Source organism: Hyaena hyaena, unplaced genomic scaffold, assembly GCF_003009895.1.
Source record: "Hyaena hyaena isolate Hyena2069 unplaced genomic scaffold, ASM300989v1 scaffold_267, whole genome shotgun sequence".
In the NCBI taxonomy this organism is placed as follows: Eukaryota; Metazoa; Chordata; class Mammalia; order Carnivora; family Hyaenidae; genus Hyaena; species Hyaena hyaena.
In genome coordinates, this window is record NW_024080903.1 from 42,497 (window position 1) to 64,687 (window position 22,191).

Consider the following 22,191-nt stretch of genomic DNA (forward strand, 5'->3'; position numbering starts at 1 on the left):
GTTTTGATTTAATCAAAGAAACTTTTCTGTAGTAAATATTAACTACCTAAAAAACTGACCCCCAAATAATTAAATGTGGGGAGATCCCATGTGCCAGGACACCTATTGTGGACTTTGGGCTCACACAGATTCCAAATGAGAATTTGCTTCCTGTGTGGAGGCTGTCAGCTGCCAGAGGCTGGGCTGGCCCCAGGCCAACCCTCCCCCCATCTTCGGAGCTTCCCACCTTGCAGTTGTAACCAGGATTAAATAGCCTAATGTACGGAAAACACTTGGAATATTTCCTGGAGTGCTGAAAGGATTCAGAAATAATAGGTAGATTATGAAGATGATGATGATAGTGATGGTGATGATGATGGCGATGAAGACAATGATGATGGTGGTGATATTATGGTGATGGCAATGGTGGTGATGATGATGATGATGATAGTGACATTCCATGCCCCTGAGACGAGTTTCCAGAAATTATTGCTTGTAGTACTTTCTAAAGACCAATGATCTCTACTCTTGGTAATACCTGAAACTCATTAATCCATGGGTAAAATACGTTTGTGATTTCCCACCTGGACAACAGATGTCAAAATAAAGGTGAAGAACAGAGCATGCAGAATTAAGAAATTTTCTGAGGTCATCATCAAGCACAGGGAGACTGTCACTCTAAAGGGATCCTCTGACTACATTCTGCTGTACTCTAAATACTATTCTCATCATTTCTTTTTCGTAACAAAGTGAATGGCTGCTGCTGACCCGTGCCGCATCATGGGGCTGCCCTAGCCATGAGGCTGCTGCCCCCCACCCCTCCGTGCCCAGCAGTCTGCTCCCCTCCCACCTTCCCAGGGAGACCGACTGCCCCGGGCTCAAGGCTCCTTCTGTATCATCTCCTCTCCTCTCTGATCTCCCCTCGGGTCCATTTGTTTCCTTTCTTTCTTGTGTTTTCAAGTCACCCTTTACCAGAGTCCTTCCCCTCGCTTTAGAAACATGGCATTCACAAGGCACTGCAGTGCAGAGATGGGTATCGACGTATTGTTTGTGCTTATCACAACTTCCGAATACTCAAACCAGTAGATCTTGCTATTTAATATCTTGATGAGGGAGCACGTGCGTTACATCAATTCAAGTTTGTTTCTGCCAAAATGCTATTGAGATTTTGATAAGGATTGCCTTGAACCTGTGGTCACTTTGGGTAGTATGGGCTTCTAACTGTATTATGTCTTTTGATCCAAGAGCACAAGATGTCTTTCCATTTATGTGTATCTTGTATTTCTTTTAGCAATGTTTCCAGGTTTCCAGTGTACCTGTCTTTCACCCCCTTTGTTACATTTATCCCTAAGGATGTAATTCTTTGTGGTCTAATAAATAAACTTGCTTTTTGAGTTTCTTCTTTGACTTGGTTATCCTTAGTGAATAGAAGCACCATTGACTTGTGTGTTGCTTTTGTTTCCTGCTACTTTGTTGAACTTGTTCAATAGTTTGAATAAATGTGTGTGTGTGTGTGTGTGTGTGTGGCATTTAGGGTTTTGTACATATATAAGTTTATTTATGGATCTATACATGATCATGCCATCTGTGAACAGAAATAATTTTACTTCTTCCTTTCTGATTTGGATGGCTTTTGTTTCTTTTTCTCTTGTCATTGAACTGCTAGCACTCTGTTGTGGTTATGACTGGGATGCATGAGTTTATAAATACCATGAAGATCATGTTCCTAGGGGTATGTTTTCAGTCCCATTGATACCATGCTCCATGCTGTCTCATCTCGGATGAGATTCAAAGGGAAATAATTCAGATATTTTCATGCACTCTTTTTTTTTTTTTAACGGAATACCACAGTTTATATATTCACTTCAAGCTTATGACCTCAGCCTGAATAAAGTCATTTTTGCCTTAGTCAGGTTCAGATGAATGAGACCACTACCAGGCCCGTAAAGCCCAGAAAGCTTGCTGTGGGTGTCTATGGTGGGGATTTCAGAGCAGGCTGAGGTAGAGGCCATTGAGGGGCACAGAGGGAGCCCATGGAGGGTGACAGATGCGCACATTCTAGGGAGTTTGGCCTTTACAACGCAGTCAGTGGAAAGTCATGAAAGTTTTTGATCTAATGGGAGCTGTGTTTTAGGCAGATGTTCTGTTCAGCACTGCAAAGAATGGATTTGTGGAAACCGGTTACAATTAATTGAATGTGATTTTCTGAACATTCTTCAATGCAGTTCCTACATTTTTCCTTTCCTTCCCTCGTTCAGTCCCAGCTTTTTTCTTCCTTTACTTTTGCAAACTGCTTTATCCTTGTTGCTTTTTTCCTTCTCTCTTGCCTCCTTTAATCCACCAAAAAGCACTTCCCATTGTCAATGGCAATTAAAACCAGGGAAGCAAAGCCCATTTTCTGTCCCCGATGAGGACCACCACTGTTAAACAGACTGAGAGAATCTTCCAAAATAGTAAAGTAGGAAGGTAGAGACTTGGCTAATGAAAGTAAAGCCCAGTGACAAATGTGAGATATTAAAGTATTTTTTTCTTATAAAAGAATGTCTTCACCTTCAATGTTAATTTTAAAACATCATTGGAAAAATACGGTTGAATTACTTCATGAAAATTCTCAACTAAAATGGAGTATGATAAATCTCAGTGACTTTAATCTTAAACCTCAAAAACTAAATATCTGAACAAACTAAATACATCCAAAATGCCAAATTGTCTTGAGGATAATAAGCATGTAGCCTGAGCCACATTTGGGTTGGTATCTTCCATGCATAGTTGTAATCAACAACTTGGGAGTGAAAACTTTCTATTCATTTTCTATCATCTGAAGGTGAATGTTTTTGCTTAATTACTTTATCCCTAGTCAATGTGGAAAATGCACACCTATTGATCTGCACACCCAGCTTTCCCTTGGAATGTGACATTAGCATGGATTTCTTGTTTACTCTTTGTTGGTGACGAGTAGGGGATGAATTGGCGTCAAGTTGGTCATGCAGTCCCAGGTCACTGTGGATGGCAGAGACAGAGGACGCAGAGTACGTGCAGTGACTCCCTCATTTTGACAATGATCCCCACTGTTTTAGATGAATTGGAACAGGACCCGTGATGCCCATTTAGGAAAAACAGTTCTAAAGAGTCGATATGGAGAACAACACAAAACTGGTTTTAATTGCAAAGAGCCTCGCCCTGTGGCCAGACAGAAATGGATGTGTATTTATTTCACCTCACACTTTCTGTGTAACCTTGAAGATGCGACTTCACCTCTTTCCTGTCAGCGGCCTCATCTATAAAATGTGGCTAGCGATACTGTCCCTGCCAGGCTGATTTGTGGACCATTGGTAACATGCATAAGGAATGTGGCCCATGGAAAGTGCTGTGTATACTCTTGTAAAAATGTACAGTGTCCTAAATGAGTTTAAAATATGTGGGCTTTTCCCTCTATCCTGAAAGGGAAGCGAGGTACTGGAAAGATGTATAAAGAAGCACTTTACTCCAATATGAGATGGATTTGCCAGATTTAGAAGTAAAAGCATAGGATAGTCCGTTAAATTTGAATTTCAGTAATCAATGAGTGTTATAATTTTTAGTATAAGTGTGTCCATGCTGTATTTGGGAAGTACTTATACTAAAGATTGGCCATGGCTTTTCTGAGATTGAAATTTAACTGGGTGCTTCGTACCTTATCTGACAACCCTAGTGTGGGATTATATTGAAAGATGGTTTTTATTGCTTTTTTGGACTATTCTGAGGTCTTATTCTTTTCTCAATAAGACCGTGTTGTGTTTGGCAAGGGAGGGGCAGCGCTGCCCAGACCGAACTGGAATGAAGGTCTGGGCATAACATGCGTCTCGTTGCTTGCACGCCCCTCATCCCTCACTTACAAAACGGGGCCAATGAACCACCATCAAAACAGCTCAGCATATTATCTGATTAAATAAGTTAATGGATATAACAGACTTGAATAAGGGCCTGGAATGTCGTAAGTGCTCAAAATGCCAATTATCACATATATTGCCTATTTTAGTATATTCATTTTTCCCCTCATTTTAAGATTCTTAAAATTTGGAAATTTGTTCAACTGATGCTACTCAGGCCTGTGTCTATAACGTGAAGGCAACCATAAGCACTACTAGGGTGCGATTGTGTGGACAGAACTTTGTTTATGGACTGGAATGTGAACTTCCAATGATTTTTATGTGTCATAAAGTATTATTCCTATTTTGATATTTTTCATCCACCTCAAAATGTGGAAACCCATTCTTAGCCCCTGGGCTGTCCAAAAACCAGTGAGTGACTGGAGTTTTGCCCCCAGGCCATACTTGCCCAGCCCTTGAGCTGGAGGGTGAGGGAAGCAAAAGCCAAGGAGACAGGGAAACAAAAGAGGCCACACACATCATGAGGAAGCACACAGGAGGGCCTGCAGCAGAGACTGAGAGACAGGTTCCCCGTGGAGGAGGAGGCAGGGGGCTTCTCCAGAGGTGAGACAGGCAGAGTGGAAACGAGAGTGCGGGTGTGTGGACAGCAGGGAAGGACTCACACACGGGAAGAGCTTGTGCACAGGACTCAGGGCAGAAACGTGCCGGGGGTGTCGGAGCAGCTTAGGAAGACCAGGGTAAGGGACCCAATGCTGTAGAGGATCAGAGAAGCCAGCTGAGCTGAGGAAGGGAGGGGCTGGTGCAAGACGGAGGGGCTCTTGGGAGAAGGAGGGGGGCTCACATCTTCTGCGGGGGGGGTCCCTCATGTGGGCTTCAGCTGTGTGATCCCACAAATCTGCGTGTGTCAAGAGACACGTCACCAGAGGTAGAGAGATAAACACATCGAGTGTGTTTTTGTGCGTAGGGACAAAGAGGGCTCCTTAGCAGCTGTGGCGGGCCAGGAGAGTACTTTCCAAGCCACTGCAGATGGGGGCTTAGAGGCAGGAACTAGACTTGGATTAGCTGAATGACTGGCTGCAGTTTACATAGCTCCAAGTGCATGTTCATCAGATTCTAAAATTCATGTTGTTTCCTATTTGCCAACAAAATGAAAAAGGGAATAATTGTCTATATTTATATAGTGATAATATCTCCTACTGTTTATGAGAAAGAGTAAGAACAAAGGGATAGATTTGATGTGGGAACGGAGTGAAGATTGATTATGAGCTACTTTTATGTCTTTATTCTTAAAATGTATCCTTTTACTTCTAATTTGAATTCTGAAATGACGCACAGGAGAATTACCTCTTGAAGACCTTTGTGCCCTCATGTGCTATTTATTCCTTATTCTTCCAGAAAATGATGGAACTGCTTCTTGTTTATTCTCTGTAGATGCATCCCTGCAATTTCAAATACTTTCAAACAAAAGATCAACCTTTTTTTTTTTTTCTGGTTGTTTTCATTTCATCTATTTGTCTTTATCTAACAAATTTACAACATTGTCCTGAACTCAGATTTCAGCAAAGAAACTCATGGTTTTGGTGAAGATATAAGTCTTTTTTTTCTGAGATCTGGTTCCAGGTACAGTTGTAATTTTTGTCACTTCTAGAAATATAGGGCCCTTGTTGCAGCCAGCAGTTCCAAAACAGATGGACGTTTTGAGCTTTGGAAAAGTACATATCAATTTATTTATTCAAACAGTATTGAGTGAACAGTTAGGAGGCTGCAGCAACCAGAAGATGGGTGTTGGAGAATAAAGAGCTACATGAAAACTACCTTCTGCTGTCACACTTCACCCGTGGCTATCAAAAGTTGTATGAAGCAAACTTTCAAGAAGATTATGGCCGATGTCTGATTTGTGTAAATATCTCTTTGTTACAGGGATACTGATGCAGATCATTTCAAGAAGGCTCACGAAAGAGCACACACATAAATTGCTAAGATGAAGTGGTGATTTGGAAAAATGCAGTAGGTCCTTATTTGTGGGTTCCAGAGCTGCGAATTTGGCTACTCACTAGACTTCATTTGTAATCTCGATGTCAACACTTGGCATGCGTTCACAGCCGTTCACAGACACCCACGGGGGTGCCAGACCCTTGTCCCCCGACTTGGGTCTGTGGAGGGCAGCGCTCTGCTTTCTCCTTTCAGATCTCGGACGGGAGACAACTCTCCTTTTGGCCATCTATTAAGTGATATGTTTTTTGTTTTGCATTTTTGTGCTTTTTTGTTGGGGATGTCACTTTTACAATGTACCTAGGGGCAGGGGGTATTCCAGCGCCATCCAACACTCCCAAGCGCAAGAAGGCTGATGGGTGCCTCAGGGAGGAAATACATGTGTTTAGATGAGTGTCCTTCAGGCCCGAGTCACGGAGCTGCTGATTATGAGGTTGGTGTTTAATGAATCAACCATTTAAATTAAATAAGGTGTCTTCAAACAGAAACACACAACAAACAAAGTTATGTATTTATTGGCTTATTGAAATGTTGTGACCAGAGGCTCACAGGAACCTACCCCCACACTCCCCTGGGAATAGTTGTTTGGTGTTCGCAATGTCAGTACGCACGGCGATGTCCTGGAACGGAACTCCCAAGGATGATGCGAACTGAGTGCCATTGGCACATGCACTTAGACACAAAGAGAGGGCTCTCCCTGATGCTCTGACTCCCGAGCTGGGTGATGCACTGTCCCTACTTCAGCCTGCTGCTCTGTGGGGACTCCTTCTAGAGGAGGCCCGCCACCAGGCAAAAATTCCAGTTACCCCAAAACTGCTGCACGCAGAGGCCACGCAGACTCCCCCGTGGGGGGCACCTGGTGAGCCTCGCCTTCCTGGCCGGAGCACAGGTGTGTGAGTGAAGGAGCCATCTCAAAAGTGGGTCCCCGACTCAGCTGTGGTAGCCGGGACACTCACGTCCCCCAGCTGGTCTTGTCTTCCTGCCAGGGTCCCTCAAAATCACGGAGTGCCAGAGCACCATCTTTCGTGCCTGGTTCAGATTTCCAATCTACAGAAGCTGTGATCGTTGGTTTACGTCACAGCGTGTGCAGTGGTTTGTCACCCAGCAAGGGACAACAGGAGCAGATGGCAATGGTCCTAATTTGAACGCATCAAAACATGCAAGAGTCTAATGAGAAGAGTAGGGCAAATCTAGCAAGAAATGTCGGTTGAATTTGACTAAAAATGCAAGACAAATACTGGAGTGATTTTTAAGTCCCTTGTGCAATCAAAGGGCAGGTAAGTCAATAAATAAACAGTGGAAGGTAGAAACAGGAAGGATTGCCAGCTTTTCCATAGTGGAGTAACCAGCTGCCGCATTGAGATGTCAGCGCTCCTGGATGCGTGGCCCCTGGTGTGGCCGGGAGGAGTTTACCTCCTGGTCCACCTTCACTTCCAGGCGAAGGACTAGCCATTCAGAGAGGCTGGGCCCTTTGCACGCAATGACACAGGCATGGGGGGGTGGGTCTGGAGGATCTTTGTGGCGGTCAGGATTCTCAGTTATGACTTGAGGTCGTAACTTTCTGTTTGGTCTGTTGAGCCAGTGGTTGTCACGCGGAGGTGACTGTACGTGTGGCACATGAGGCTCGCAGGTCACAAAACGTGTTCTGATGAAACCTTATCCGTGTGAGGTGTCAGACCTCCCTTCCCCCTCACAGAGCTCTCTGCAGCTCAACAAAATAGTGCCTGAAAAACTCCAGGGAGCCTTGAGAGCTAGGCACAGAAAAAGCCTTTCTACCGCAGAATGAACGATGCCGGCTTTCTCAGTGCTGCACACGGACTGCTGTGCGACCACCTTGGCACCTGGAGGAGGGTCTCCCCGAGCCAGACCAGGGGGCTTCTTGGTGAAGTGAACACAAGGGGTTCTGACGTTTGACTTGTTCTTGGTCTCTCCTCTCTCCCCTTCTTCCCCAGAAGGTTGGTAGCTGACAGACACCCCAGGCTCCGGCTTCTGGGCCCTTGCCCCTCCGTGGTGTCAGCATAAGTCATGGGATGGTCCTTCGAAATGGTAAAAACCCCAACCCCCCAACCTGTCTCCGTCTTCAGTGCTGTCACCTGTCGTCAACCTATACCACTCTCATCCCAACTCCGATGACAAGGGAAAAGGACAATTCCAAGCCGGAGCCCCCTCAACCTGCTGGGAGCGACCCCAGGCCTGAGCTCGCTGCCTTTGCCTTAGTGTGCGCTGTGCAGGTGCATTCCTCTTCCAACCAAAAGGGAGGGACCTAGTCAACAAACATTATTAGGGACTTGGGGAAGGTAATTTCTTTAAATTGTTATGCAAATTGAACTTCACCAGGAGTCATTTCTGCTCAGCAGGGATCCACTGACCCTCTAGGATGTGATTATGACATGCAATCTCCTGCCTGAAGAATGCACAGGAAGCACCACACAGTAGGTGCACTGCTGAATTCAGGACACTAAAATGCCACCTGCTGCTCAGGACCTCCCAGTCCTACTGACACAAAGGCAGCAGGAGAGAGCCAGGAGGTGAAGGGGGTGAGCTGGTGTGGTTTTAAAACTCTCAAGGACCTGTGCAAAACCATTAGGGGAAACCCCTGGGGAAAGCCATTATGGTATTAGTAGCTGACTCAAGTTCAAGGTTAATTTCATATCTTTTCTTATTGAAAGATAATGGTTTGTCTTATAAGCAGTAGTCTCTCCAAGGTTCTCTATAGTCTCCCATATTAAAAAAAAAACTGTATTGATTAAAAAACTCAAAAAATTAAAATAAAATATCATAGTTTCCTTTTCCCAATTAACTTTGAGGTAACACCCTTTTGAGGAAAAGCTTAGGCTGAATTTTTCTGATTAAAACTATGAGTGATTTAGCAGGTAGAGAAATCTAAGTTAAATCTATGGGTTACGCTTTGGGTGAAACAATTCCTTTGCCAGTTATTGCATAAAATGTTCATATTACCTATTCCCTGTTGTCTTTGTCTTCAGAGTAAAATAAAGGCCATTGCAATGGGTTGATACTGCCTTCGTAGACCCTCTAGGACTGTGCTTTGTTGATATCATGAGATTAAATCAGACACTGTACATGTGTCTATGTCCCCAATCTGCACCATTTGCCTGACTTCAGGGTGACAGTAGATGTAGCTTTCTGTTTGCAAATAGCGGGGCTTACAGAGAGCTGTCCATGGGACAAATGGCAAAGTGGATACAGAAAATGATTTAAGACTCAGCAAAGCACAAGTTCTAACATAAAGCTTTCCAGGAAATGTGCCACAGCAAAGCTACGAGCTGGTCGGATGGCTCACATACACATTCCACCAGCAAATATTTGCTTTGTGTCTTCATGCAAAAGAGCTACTAGATATACAGAATCAATACAACATGGTACCCCTGGAAGTTACAGCTCACTGAGGGGTGGTTTACAGGCAAAGACACTTCCAAGTATAGCGCAGTGATACGTGCTGCCTCGGACGGACCGCCAGAGGCATGGGAGCACAGAGCCGAGCATCACTGTGGACAAGAGTTCTGGATGCTATCTAAGCTTAACGCAGAGGGTGGTTGGCTAGAAAAGGGGGAGATAAAGCATTTCCAGCAAAGGAGTGATGTGCCCGGGTGCAGGGTACTGACTACTGATAGTTGAGTCTAGAACTCATGTGAAGAAGTCTCCGGATGGATTTCTGGAGTGGCCAGGATGCTCTGGTGTGTGAAGTAAGGACTGGTAATGTATCCGGAACTGTGTGAAAAATTATTGAATGATTTTAAGCTGAGGAGGACCATGTTCATGTTTCCGCTGAGAAAATTGCTCAGAAAATAACGTGGAAGGTCAGGAATTTAAGTAGGACACAGCAGATGGTTTGTCTCTGCCCCAGAATATCCGAGGCGTCAGCTGGAAAACTTGTAGCTGGGGTTGACTGGACTGTGACCTAGAATCACCTGAAGGCTTGCCCCGCATATTTCTGGTGGTTACTGCTGATTCTCCCTTGGGACCTTTGCTGTGGCCAGAGCACTACACGTCACCTGTCTCTCCATGTGGCCTACGCGTCTCCACAACATGGCAGCCGGTTTCTAGAAGCAAGTGTCCCAGAGAGAGCCCAGCAGAAGACACAGGCCACTCCAGCCTAAGCGTGGGCACAGCGTCACTCTGCCCCCGGAGCCAGTCACCGAATCCACCCAGGCTCGAGGACAGAGAACAGGGACTCCACCTCCTCCCGAGAAGATGACAGATCCTGGGGGACGGAAAGCACTGTTGCATCTGTGGAGAATACATTTCTCTATAAATCAGGACTGACCATCTATAGACCGGTAGTTTCTAGGGCAAGGCCTACAATCGTGAGAGAAAAAGGTGCATCGTGAGCACGTCGAGCAGGCGGGCGGGAGGTCCGAGACGCCGGAGCGGAAGGTGATGGCGGGGCGATCACAAGGGGAACCCGGATTTTATGCTGCACCACAGAGGGTGTTGTAAGCTGTCGTCACGCGGGAGACTTACCTTTGGCTCTCGTAAGGACAGCGGCTTATCAGAGGGAGGGAGTGAGGGTGTGAGCTGCGGCCCCACATTGAGATGAACACAAAGCGGGCCAAGTCTGGCTGCACAGCCCGACAGGGCAGGTGTCCGCAGGGCCGGGCGTCGGGACAGGGAGGGACCCGGGGCGCCTTCCAACCACCGAGCAACCGAGTGGGTTGGAGGAGAGCTTGCTGAGTGGAGCAGGCGGGGGGTCTGAACTCTAGGGACTCAAGTGTGGTTGACAGGCGCGTTGCGGGGCATGTGCCTGTCTAGTGGGCGGTAGAGAGGTCAGGGCTGGAGGCACAAGTCCGGTGACGTGATGTCGGTGATGTCAGAGTGAAGGTTAAAAGTGCAATTAGCCACCTGAATGAAGAGGGACGACTGGGCAGCGGTCCCCAGGGCAGCAGCTGGAACACAACCAGAGGCCAGAGACCGGAGGCCGGTGCTCCCACAGAGTCCGGATGGTAGATTCCGGGCAGGTTAAGCTGGGGCCAAGGGGTCAAGTATTTCTGACAGCACAGATTTTTTTTTCAAATTTAATTATTTATTTTGAGAGAGAGAGAGAGAAGAAGAAGGAGGAGGAGGAGGAGGAGGAAGAGGAAGAGGAGGGAGAGGGGGAGGGGAGGGAGGAGGGGCAGAGATAAGAGGGAGAGAGAAAATCCCAAGGGGGCTTCATGCTGTCAGCATATAGTCTGACTTGGAGCTCGAACCCATGAACCCTGAGATCATGACCTGAGCCAACGTTATGTACACTTTACTCACCCAAAGGATTAATAGGAACACTTCTGTGGAAGCTGCTTCCCCTGGTTCCTTCCCTACTTCCCTGGAAATTAAATTGTAAGCCTCTGCACAGAGGATAATTACACAATGCCAAGAACACAGAGTTGGACAGCCAATTAAAATGGATATGTAGCCTACAGAAAAAAGCTTATCATTTAAATGAGGGCCTGTCATTCGCCCTGAATTACAGATTCTTATTAAGATAAATGAGAATTATTTAAGTGAGAAAAACAAAGAACCTCAAGCTGTAAAGGTAAGAGTCATTTCTCACCTGATGGTAAAACATCTCTGTGAATTCCAATGAAATCAAACTGATTCGGGGTTTAATGCTACTTGGAGAATGAAGTATAGAAGTTGCCCCATTTCTCCGAAATCATCATTATCATTCCTCATAAATGACCAGCAAGGAGCCTGCCTTGAGTGTCTCTGAATCCAGGCCTTCGTCTGTTAGCTACTTCGGCCCACTTACCTCTGAGCTCTGAAGATGAGAAATAATTAACCAACAGGCTCGAGATGGAATGATCCAGCCACTGACAGAAGGAGGGAGCTGAGTTTTCCTACAATAATTTCCATCAATATTTTTGGCATTTAGGCTTTTTAAATAATCCTTCTGAGGGGCGCCTGGGAGGCTCAGTCAGTTAAGCGTCCCACTCTTGATTTTGGCTCAGACCCTGATCTCAGGGTTTGTGCTAAGGATTCTCTGTCCCTCTCTTTCTGCCCCTCTCCTGCTCTCTCTCTCTCTCTATCCTTCTCTCCCTCTCAAAATAAATAAACATTTTCAAAAAATTTAAACAATTAAATATTCCTTTGGAAAATGTGAAAAATGTTAAAGATGCGTCTGTCATTCTAATTCCTTAAGGACAAAAGCATTACTCAGTACGCATTCCCTGTTCCCTCTCAGTCTCTTCGTATCGAACAGAAGATGTGCTGTAACAAATTCTCTATCTTTGCCGGAGAGAAAGCATTTAATAAATGATTGTTGAGTGGCCGAATTAGCAAACCGATGAAGAAGAGGATAGAAACTTCTATTTCACTAAGAAATAGAACTTGTAAAAATATTTGAGTCTAATTTAAACAGCAGTCCTACTTTGGATTGTTTTTTTCTAATTTTTTGATATTATGGATAACAATGGAGATGTATTTATAGTCATTGTGGGGGTAAGAGTTACAACTAAGAGCCATTTTTATATACAATCATTTTTTCTTATGTACTGCTTTTAGGGCAAAGTGGGATCATTACTGTTTCCATAGGAACAGTAATTTTTTGAAAGCTGAGAGGGAAAAGCACATACGGGAAAAACAGCCATTCAGAACCTTAGTCCGTGCCCCGTAACACTGGGTGGAACATTCGCTGCATTATTCATCCGTAGAAGAGATAATAAACAACACGAGAACATGCAAAACAAAATTGCTCAAAGGTTTTTCAACTAAATGGGTTTTGTATTTTGGCAGCTTCTATATATTTCCCCAAATGCCCCCGTCAGGGATGTGTGATGAGGGAGCAGCGAGTCTGAACCTGGGGAAACTGAAACTGAACAGTCACCAGAAGAGTGCGGTCCGTGACTTTGGGACCAAGGTCCGTCTGCCTTTGATTTTCGTCCGCCTTCCCTCCCCGAGGCCTCGGGAGATGCCCCCTGCTGTCCTGCTCTGGCACCTCCTTGCTCCCTGGGGAGGGGCTCCTGGCTCCTTCAGGGCACTGGGCGTGACTGAGGCATTACTTGCTAGAGGGCCCCTGTCAGGCCTTCGCCGGGTCCGGATGAGTGGCGCTGCCCCTGTTTCTTCTCATACGTGTTTCAGGCTCCAGCTCATGAGAGGACACGCGTGCGCTGAAATCTCGATTATGCTACAAAATGGGGACTTTGCGTGGGATCCTGGGGGGCTCAGTCGGTTTAGCGTCCGACTTTGGCTCAGGTCATGATCTCACGGTTCGTGGGTTCAAGCCCGGCGTCGGGCTCTGTGCTGACAGCTCAGAGCCTGGAGCTGCTTCGGATTCTGTGTCTCCCTCTCTCTCTCTGCCCCTCCCCCGCTCACACTCTGTCTTTCTCTGTCTCTCTCAAAAATAAACATTAATTAATTAATTTTTAAATAGGGACTTTGTTGTGTTCGTTTACAGCTTTTACAGTTCTTAAAATAAGAGGAGAAATGGGCATCTTACGCAAGTTCCAGGAAGAGAGTGAGCTCTGGAGAGAGACTCGGCTGCTATGGTTTGGGACAGAAAGGGCTGTTAGTGGCTGCACGTGTGCCCGTGGCTGCCGTTAACCAGTCCCCGCACGCCGGGCTTGGGACAGCCTGCCTTCATCGCTTACAGCTCCGGACCCAGACACCGGATGCGGGTGTCAGTAGGGCCCTGTGCCCTCCACGGAGCCGGGAAGAATCCCGTGCTGCCTCCAGCAGTGTCTGGCCGCTTGTCTTGTGCACTCATTTCCCCAGTTCTGCCTCCTTGTCCCACCGACCTCTTCCCCCGCTATGTCTCGGGTGCCTCCCCCCCTCAGGAGGCCACGGACCATATCTGGTGGGACCTCATTTTCGTGTGGTCACAACTGCCAGCACCCTCTTTCCAAATAAGGCCACATTCACAGATACCAGGGCTTGGATATGAACGTATCTCTTTGGGGACACAATTCAAGCCACACCGTGGTGATTTCGGACGCTGGTGGGAGCGTGGCCGGAGACCGTGGCTTTGGAAAGGTTTGGAGACGAGGATACAAGGGTGACCGGTGCCCTGGGCTCCCCCCCGTGTGAGGAGGCGGTACAGGGGCCGAAGCGAGCACGGACTGAGTGACACCTGTGCGGTCACTCCCCAGAGTGCTGCCTGCTGTTCATTCCAAGCTGCCACGAAGGGAAGAGAAGAAATCGCTTGGTCACTATGAGTGATGGAGGGAGTAGAAGACACAGGAAGTCAGCAGTTACACTGCCCTGTAAATTCTTGCGATAAATATCAACCAGTGTGGAAGGTGGGCCAGAGCGTATCCAGAACCTCCTCTGGTCTTTATTGCTGTCTGTAATGTACCTGGATCAAAACAGCAGAAGCCAGTGCGCAGCCCAGGCAGCCTGCCAGCGCTCACTCCTGCGGGTCGCGGGGACACACAACCCTAGGCCGCTGGCCTCTAACCCCCAGTGGCCCTCCTTCAATCCCGGAAGCCACTTCCTGTGGGCGAGGCAGAAAGTAGCGCTCCTAAGTGCTCACAAAGCTGGAGCCTCACTTAGGAGCTGGAGCGACAGCGCCCCTCCCCCACATCCAGCCAACGGGTGGTTTGCACCTGTTAACACTGCCAGTCAGACTTCAGATTTATTTTTTCTGGTTACTTGGGAAATTAAACATGAGCATACATTAATCGCCTTAAGTCTACTGAGTGGTAATTTGTATGGCTTTCTTTAACAGTCGGTTTATTAAAATATGTTATCAGCAATTCCTATTGATAGCCTATTAATTATTCTTTATATTATTTTCATTCTCTTTTATGAGTTTTAATTTTTTAAAATGAGACTAATTTGTTGAATTTTAGAGAATGATTTAATTATTATAACAAATTTATGCATGTATATATTGACAAGGGGCTCCATCTACATACAATGTATGTGTCTAGTTTCTATTGTCTCATTATTTTATTTTATTATTTTCTTAAAACTTATTTATTTTGAGAGAGAGAGAGAGAATGGGTGAGCAGGGGAGGGGCAGAGAGAAGGAGGGAGAGAGAGAGAGAGAGAGAGAGAGAGAGAGAGAATCCCAAGCAGGCTCTGCACTGTCTGCACAGAGCCTGACTTCGGGCTCAAACTCACGAACCTGTGAAGCCATGACCTGAGCTGAAATCAAGAGTCAGAAGCTTAAGTGGCTGAGCTCCCCCAAGTGCCCCGTATTATCAGATTATTTTAGACTTTCACCTTAGGGAGTACTTGAGCCCCCGAATGGGAACTCCCTGTACCCATGCCTTCCACAGTTACCACATTAGAACGTATCAGGGGGACATGATAGTAATATGATCCACCTCTGACATTACTAACCGAATGCCTCATTGGATTAATGTTTCTCATATTTTCCCACCACACATTCACCTTCTTTCCCCTCGTTTCCACTTTATATTCTTTGGAGGGAATGAAGTACATGCAGTCCAGTTACTAAGCGGAGAATCATGCTCCACCCCCCTTGAGGCAGCAATGAGCGCATAATTTATTTGGAATTATTCTAATGAGAAAATTAACACCTTCATATTTATCTTCTAGTCCGTGAGCAGGGAGTTGCTCTCCATTTCTTTACATATTTGATTCTTTTATTAGAGCCTAACAATTTTCCACCTGCAGGTCTACGTGCATATTTTCCTGGCTTTCTATCTCAGTACTTCATTTCTCCGTGCTGCTGGAAACAGTATTTCTAAAATTTCAAATTCTAATTTTATGAGAAAAGTATTTGAATTCTTGTTATTAAAAACTTTAGGCATTTTCTTTTCTTTAAAAAAATTTTTTTTGCTGTTACTGATGCAGGCATCTCTTTCACTATATCTTCTAGCCTGTGTTCTGTTTGTATATATGAAGGCTATTTCTGTATATAGATTTTATGTACTTATTTATTTACCTAATCTTATTTTAGAGAGACAGAATGTGTTAAAAGGGGAAAGGGGCAGAGGGAGAGAGAGAGAATTTCAAGCAATTTTCACCATCAGCACAGAGCCCAACGTACACTTGATCCCAGACACTGAGATCATGACCTGAGCTGAAATCAAGAGTTGGACGCTCAATGGACTGAACTACCCTGACACCCCTCTTTATATTGATTTTAAAATCTGCTCCTGTACTACATCCTCTTATTTTATGTATGGTATTTCCATCACGGAGTCAAGTTAGTTTATTTCTTCCTTCTTAACTGATATGTCTCTGGTCACTTTTCCTTTTTTAATGCCTTGTCTCTAACATCCACGGAAGCCTCGAGCTCCTAATGCAAATCGAGAAACAATAGTCATCCATGTTTACTTATTGAGTATTTTTAATATGAGTGAGTGATGAATTTTGTCAAATGTCTTTTATATACCTGTGAAAGCCATACGACTTTTGTTTACCTTTACTAATATGATGAACTTTGTCAATGGGCTTTCTAATACTGAGGCACTCATATTTCGGGAAGAAACTTCCTTGCTCACAGGGTGATTCTTTTTCATATGTTATAACATTGTGATTGTTCATATTTTATTTTGGATTTTGCATTAATAACCCCTGAGTAAGACAGGTCTGTGTTTTCCTTTTTGGTACAACTGTTTTGTGGACAAGTCTTTCTGGTAAGTTTATACTGTATGCAGGGAAATTATTCTGTACCTAATTCTTTTCCTTATAATTTTTACGACAATTTATTGGGATCTTTTCTTTTATTTAATTTTAAGTGAAATGAGTTCCTTCTTTCCTTTCTCCTTTCCTTCCATCTTCCTTCCTTCCCTCCTTCCTTCTTTCCCTCCTTCCTACCTTCCTTCCTTCTTTCCTTCCTTCCTTCCCTCCTTCCTTCCTTCCTTCCTTCCTTCCCTCCTTCCCTCCTTCCTTCCTTCCTTCCCTCCTTCCCTCCTTCCCTCCTTCCTTCCTTCCTTCCCTCCTTCCCTCCTTCCTTCCTTCCTTCCTTCCTTCCCTCCCTCCCTCCCTCTTCCTTCCTTCCTCCCTCCATCTTCCCTCCTTCCTCCCTCCCTCTTCCTTCCTTCCTTCCTCCCTCCCTCTTCCTTCCTTCCCTCCTTCCTTCCTTCCTTCCTTCCTTCCTTCCTTCCTTCCTTCCTTCAGTCCTTCCATAGAGAATTGAACCAGGATATAGTTCTGATTTCTGGCTTCACAGCTTTAGAGGACCTCTCATTTTTTGCCTTTTTAATGTGGTTTCAAAATGTGATATAAGATATAGACTCAAAATTTCTGAGAACTTTTTCCTCTGCTTTTTATCTTCCTTTTATCTATGGCTTCCCTTATTGGGTCAATCGGGATTTTATTGTAGGTACAAAGTTTTGTTCTACAAGATCTATCTGGTGGGGATGGGGCCAAGCTGGGAGTGTCTGATAATTGGAGGGGCAGAGTGGAAATTGAATCTGCTTTCATAACAATCTTAGATATTTTTATTTTCCAACATGTTTTAGGGGATACACCTGCTAGAGGAGTTGTTTGAAATAAAGCCTTAATACTGTATTAGGTGTCAGCAGAGGAAGCGTGTGAAAATATACCTAAACATGAAAAGTTAACCTTTCACTCTAATGGTCTGTCCTCACGAGTGATGGGTTTCCTCTTGGGGGTGGTGGTGACGGTCTGTTCTCATCGTGTGTAGCTAGTTGTCGTTCCCTGGACTACCTGCAGCCCCAGCTCTGCGGCCTTGGCCGTTCTCCTTCCCCGGCATTGTGGTCCCACGATGTTCCCGTGTTCTCACTCCTCCTCTGGCCTTTTCTTCTCGCTCCGTCTCGGTCCCTTTCCCTTTCCTCTCCTGCTCTCTTTCCACTGTGCCCACCCCTCAGCCCGCTCAGCTTCTGTGCGATGCTCCTTTCCTGGTGATGATATCAGCTTTTCTACTGCCAGCCATCCGCGCCTGGATCCTGGCTCTCCCCCTGCCCGGGCTCTGCTCCCTGGCCTCTCACCGTCCTGCCGAACATACCAGACTGACCTCGCACTGGAAACCCAAATGGACTTTTGTCCTCAAACCTGTCATTGCCAAGGCTCTGTCTTGAAGCCTAAGGACTCTGGAAGCCACCTGGGACTTCCCCTTGGCTCCACAGTGGGTCCCTGGGACACCATCATGGGCTTACTTGGAAGCTGATTCCACATTTGGTGTTACTTATTTTCCAGTTGCCTCATGTAGCTGATCCTCCGTCCCTTCAAACTTAGACTAATAAGCCTATTATTTCTGTCCGTGATGTTTTTATTCTGCTCTTACAATCTACACATCGTGATCTCATTCATTTTGCTAAGCTCTGTTCTTCATGACCTGCACCACTAGCCAGTATTTGTTCCTTACAGAATAATTTCCAGACTCCGCCTCCTGTCTTGCATGGGGTCCCACAATCTGACCACAATCCATTCTAAATCAACCCTTTCCCTCTTCCTTCCAAGAGGAAGGCCTCTTGACTTCAACCCCCTTCCGAACACTCCAGGCCCCGTGCCCGTGGGATGGTTCATGCTGGCTGTTTATCCCCCTTCCTTTCCCTGGAGCAGTGGCCACCACAACTGTCATGAAGAGGACCCTGGATGCAGGGGGACCTGAGGAGCGAGTGGCAGCCAGGTCCCCAGAGCTGACGCTCCTCTATGTCCTCAAACTGGCCGGCAGCCTGGTGGACCCTCCTCGCCCCATCTTCAAGGCTGACGTTTCACAGCCAAACAAAACTTCAGTGAGGCTTCAGGGATGCAGTTGCTATGGCAACTGGACCAGTTTCAGGTCTGATTCATGATGAGGCCATAATGTCGGATGAGACATCCTGACACCAACGATCTCAAACTTTGCCCTTTTTAAACAACTGCAATCAAGCGCTAAGATTTACGTAAACAGTAAGTCTCTTTGTTCTCCCGCCAGCATCAGGGCTGCGGTCTCCTTCATAGTCAGTGTGAGCGCCTGCGTCATGTCCCGCCTGTGCTCCCCGTTCAGCTGTCCTGTGACACCACCTCGTTCCCAGTGAGCTCCCAAACGTGACCTGCTGGTTGTCATCGTCACTGACCTCACATCCCTGACTTAGTGAGGTGATCACTGTGTTACCTTAGTGTCCACGGTGTGTATCCTGTTCTCTGGTTTTCACCATAATGTAAACGTGGTTGAGGTTGAGTGATGCCCCCCCTTCCCCATTACATCCCATGATTTAGTTCACCTGGAGCATGACCTTTTCTTGTCCTTCCTGGAAATAAAAATTATAATCCTTAGCAGAAGAAACATGAATAACATTAGTTGTGACAAAAGGCAGAGTGGAAAGATTGGTAAATTGCAAAGGACACGGATTCCTGGCTGCTTGTGTCGCACGTCAGAGTCAGGGCCCTGCTGGACCATGTATGTTCCTGTCCAAACTAACGGAAATCCTTTCATCAAAATCTAAACAGAGGCTTTATCATGCTTTAGACCAAATGTTCTTTCAACAATTGCTCCAGCATTTCATTGCTGTAGTTATTGCTACATAAATACATGTGCTTTGTTCTTTCAAAAGAGGAAATGCCTTTGGTCAGCGTGTCTTAGTTTTACTTCGCCAAGGTATTCACTTGAGTTGAAAGGGGAAATGAAAGTTGGGGATAAGGTGCAGCAGGTGTGTTTCACTGCGATTCCACCTTGGAGGCGAACGGGTGTTTTCCTTCTGTCGGTTGCGTAGAGCCCCACCGTGCCTGGGCACAAGTGCAAAACCCACGAGGCTCTGGGCGATGGCAGTTTTGTAAATCTTTTACAGTCATCTGTCCTGAACTAATGTGAGGCTACTCGTGTAGCCCCACGTGTAGAGTGTTTGACGATGCGAGGCTATCCCAGACCCTACGGGGATGTGAGGTAAGGTAAAAATCATCTGATTCTGAAACACATCCATCCCCAAGCAGCTTAGTGAAGGGACGGTGAGTCTGTGGTACATAAATGTGGTCTGAATAACCCCCCAAATCACAGAATGATATTAAATAGAAAATAAAATATTCTGGTCTTCAACCTAATCACTTCTCAGATGAAACTATCTCCATACTTGTTTTTAGATCGTCAGTCACCACAGTGACTGAAACTGGGTGTTTATACGGTTTATTTCTTGGCTTCAGATCTTATATAATAACTTACAAGGTGAGGAAGGGAGTGCACCTAGGTCAGCGTCCACTTATGGATTTAAGTACTTATCTGTATTTCTGACTCTATCAAAAGTACCCAGTATCTCGACACCCAGGAAGTGAAATGAAGACACTGGCCTCCCTTCTACCTTATTTTTCACCTGTTCTGCCCCACCGACTCCTACACAACTTCTGTCATTTGTATCCTTTTAAACATTATCAGTATCTTAACATGTTAATTTTTTAGTAATTTTGTGCTTGATTTTAAATTCTAAAATAGGGGCGCCTGGGTGGCTCGGTCGGTTAAGCGTCTGACTTCAACTCAGATCATGATCTCACAGTTCGTGGGTTCGAGCCCCGCGCAGGGCTCTGTGCTGATAGCTCAGCGCCTGGAGCTGCTTCGGATTCTGTGTCTCCCTCTCTCTCTGACCCTCCCCTGCTCACGCTCTCTCTCTCTCTGTGTCTCAGAAATAAATAAAACATTAAACAAATTTAAATAAATAAAATAAATTCTAAGAAAATTGATCGTAGCATAAACACATGAATATGTGGATATATTCTATTATTGAACCAAGTTATGTCGTGAGAATCTTGGAGAAAAATATGTAATTAAACTTCAGCAAATCAGTGTCATTCTGGACTATTTAAAGGGTCAAAACCAAATAGGTCCTTCCTTACTCCCTCTTGTTCCCTCCTGATCTGCCTAACCTTCCATCAGTTTCCCCAGATCGTAACATTTTATGCTATCTTATTTATCTATGGACCATAGAGTTCTTATAAAAACTTTTGGGCATTTCCCCATCATTTTCCAGTTACTTTTCCATATAATTGAGAAACTAAATGTGAATAAGATCACTTTTTTAAAAAAAATATCATTTTATTGTTTGAGAGGTTTCATTTGAAATTGTCACTCCTCTATAATCCAAGTCTTTTTGTTGTGTTTGTTTTTATTTCTTCCTTTTTTGTTTCAGTTGCTTTTCAATGCATTTCTTTTGGTTTAAGATCTCATATCTTGGATCTCACGTCTCCTTAGTTGGGCTTTTAGAGGGATCTTGAGTATGTACTATGTGGTTTTTTTTCAAGTGGAAAAGGCAGATGATCTAGGATCTCACATGTCTGAGATTGACTTTATTTGTTCTGAGGAATCTGTTAGTTGGGCACGAGATTGTAGTTTCCAAATCCCTTTTCCCTATAACCTTAAAGAAAAGATGCCTGCATCATTTTAAATGTCTCCAGCATAGGGTCCCCCCTCTGCCCACATTTGTCATTGTCTTTATAGAAAATCAAAGCTATTTGTGAACTTGGGCCTTGCAAGCAGTTAGTCAGAGGCTGGAGGGCCCTGCCTCCGGGAGCCCATCCCAGGGAACAGAATGCACTCAGTTCTCCTTCCTTTCCTATTTCCCTTCAGTGAATCCACTCCCTTGCCTCTCTAGCAACCAGCCTACACCACCAGGTCTACACTACAAGTAAAGTGTTTGAGTCACTTTCAGGGAGAAAACATTTCTACAACTTTATAAGTATATTTTAGTTACTGTAGTTAAGCCAATATTATACGGAAGTAAATAAAATGACCTGTTTTGTCCTCTCTAGAAATGAAACAGGAAAGGAATCTAACCAGAATAAGTGGCCAAATATCATCTAACTGACGTGACAACATGATGGTAAACTATATACTAATGTTAAAGGTCGACATGTTCCAAATTTCTATGGTTTCTGATTTTGTACCAATTAAGTACATTTAGATACAAATAGCTTTGTCCCATGTTAAGTGAGTGAGCCTTGAAAAAAGAAATTGTGCCCTTCCACACACTCCTGCTTACTGGGGGTCACTTCCGGTCAGGCTGGGAGAGGCTCGTCTTCAGATTAGCGGGTCCCGATGAGCGTTAAACGTTAAATCACTAAAATGTTACAACAACATTTTGAGTCTTGAAAGAAGGCCTCATCTAAAATGCAAATGGACAGATAATTCACATGAATGATTAAATAGTGCACTGGGGGCTGATAGCTATGTTTGAGAAGAAATTGAAGACTATAAATTGTTACTTCAAATCATAATTTCCTGAATACTTACTTACTTTTAGATGCACTTTAAAAAAATGTTTTTTTAATGTTTATATTTGAGAGAGAGAGACAGAGTGTGATTACGGGAGGCGCCTGAGCCACCCAGGTGCCCCCTAGATGCACTTTTTAAGAAGGAACATCTATAATTAAAATTTATTCCTCTGCTAATGAAGTTTGAATTTACTTGGTTTATTATATGAAGCTATATATAATCACATTGGTCCTTCAGATTAGTACAGAATTTCAAGTGAATTGTATCCAGTTTTTACAGCGTACTCAAGTCATGGGTGCT

General features: G+C 44.9%; 1 long non-coding RNA gene across 1 annotated transcript; it reads right to left on the reverse strand.

Moving 5' to 3' along the window:
- Nucleotides 1–20,918: 20,918 nt before the first annotated feature.
- Nucleotides 20,919–21,775, reverse strand: LOC120240955. The gene is made up of 2 exons (XR_005530788.1): nucleotides 21,659–21,775; nucleotides 20,919–21,034 (listed from the first exon to the last, which is right to left on the reverse strand). It is a non-coding gene; the product is annotated as an uncharacterized LOC120240955 (long non-coding RNA).
- Nucleotides 21,776–22,191: the final 416 nt, after the last annotated feature.